Raw genomic sequence first — 1737 nt, forward strand, 5'->3', positions numbered from 1 at the left:
TCTTTTTGTGTTGCTGTAGTCTGTACTCTGTTATGGTGTCTGGTCTTTCTCTTCAATTTAAGCATATATCATAATTTCGAACTATACAAAAGCATTATCAAGTAGCAAAACTGTTAATGGATTGTTCTTCCTAAGACTAATTTTATCGGTATCTAGCTGAGAATTCATTTTGCATTGCATTAGACCAAAGGAGGTGTCCCTTAATTAGCGATAAGGGTAAAAATCTTAAAATCTAACGACTGAATAACTGGGAATTAGCTCTTGTGAAAAAGTCTGTAACGTGAGAACCCGTGACTGGGTGGTTAAGTTATTCGGCTCAGGATCGTAAGGTCGAGATTTCAACGATCGTAAGGTTGCTGTGCTCTTGAGCAAGACACTTTATTTCACATTGCTCCAGTACACGCAACTAGCAAAATGAATAATACCTGTATTTCAAAGGGCCTGCCTTGTCACACTGAATCTCCATGAGAGCTACGTTAAAGGTATGGTATACGTTTCAGTGGAGTGCTCAGCCAATTGTACATTGATTTCACGAGCAGGCAGTTCCGTTGATAGGATCAACTGGAACCCTCGTCGTCGAAACCGAAGGAGTGCCAAAGCCTGTAACAGAACTCTGAAATAATGTTTCTTGTTTTAATGTACACTAAAACTAAGGAAGGGAAAACTGGAGGGATTGTTAAAAGAAAATGGGTAATGAAAAATATAAAAGTTGAAAAGTACTAAAAAGTCATTATGAAATGTAATGAGATTAAAACTGATTACATGTAATCATTAGAAGATTGGTTAAGACAAAAATAGAGTTTGTGATTGTTTCTGATAAAGAATTAAATATTAATCTAATCCTGCGCATGGAAACGAGCATGGAAAGATATGACGCTAAAAATATCGGGTGCAAATTTTGGCACAAGGTCAGCAATTTCGGGGAAGAGGTGAGTGGATTACATCAACTTCAATGCTCAACTGTTACTTATCTTATCGATCTCGAAAGTATGAAAAGTAATGTTGACCCTGGTGGAATGTGAAATAAAGCGCTAAAAATATTGGTTTCACATTTTGGCACAAGGCCAGCAATTTCAAAGGAGGGATCAAGTCGATTACATTACCCCCAGTACCCAACTGGTATTTATTTTATTGACACCAAAAGAATGAGAAACAAAGTTAACCCCGGCGGAATTTTGAGCTCAGAACGTAAGGACAGCCAAATGCTGCTAAGCATTTTGCCTGGCATGCTAACGATTCTGCCAGCTCACTGCCTAAAAGTGTTAAAAATATTTTAAAAAGTGTATTGTTATAAACTATAGTGAGATAGAAATTTCTCATGTGGGCTAAGACTGAAGAGAAGAAACAGTGAGAATGCATGATTATTCCCTTAAAATTGTCTAGTTTTACATATCCACTCAGGTGGTCGTATCATTTTCCAGTCTACCAAGAAGTACTTTTTGAAGTGGTGATATTTAGTGGAAACATCATTACTGCTCTTGATATCTCTTCTTCAATATGCAATTTTTTACTTCCTATATCTGGAGAATTTACATATCTAGAGACTTTCTAATTATTATTAGTATTCTAATTAGTATTCTTTCACACTCTAGACATGGCTGGTTTTGTTTTGCATTCCGATCTCCTACATTTCTTTCATCAGTTAATTCAGTTACCTTATATGTTATTAAATTTCTACATTGTGAATACAGTTGTAACTCAGTTTAAGGTTGTTTATGTTGCATGTTCTCTCTCTCT

Source organism: Octopus sinensis, linkage group LG9 (genome assembly GCF_006345805.1).
Source record: "Octopus sinensis linkage group LG9, ASM634580v1, whole genome shotgun sequence".
Lineage (NCBI taxonomy): Eukaryota > Metazoa > Mollusca > Cephalopoda > Octopoda > Octopodidae > Octopus > Octopus sinensis.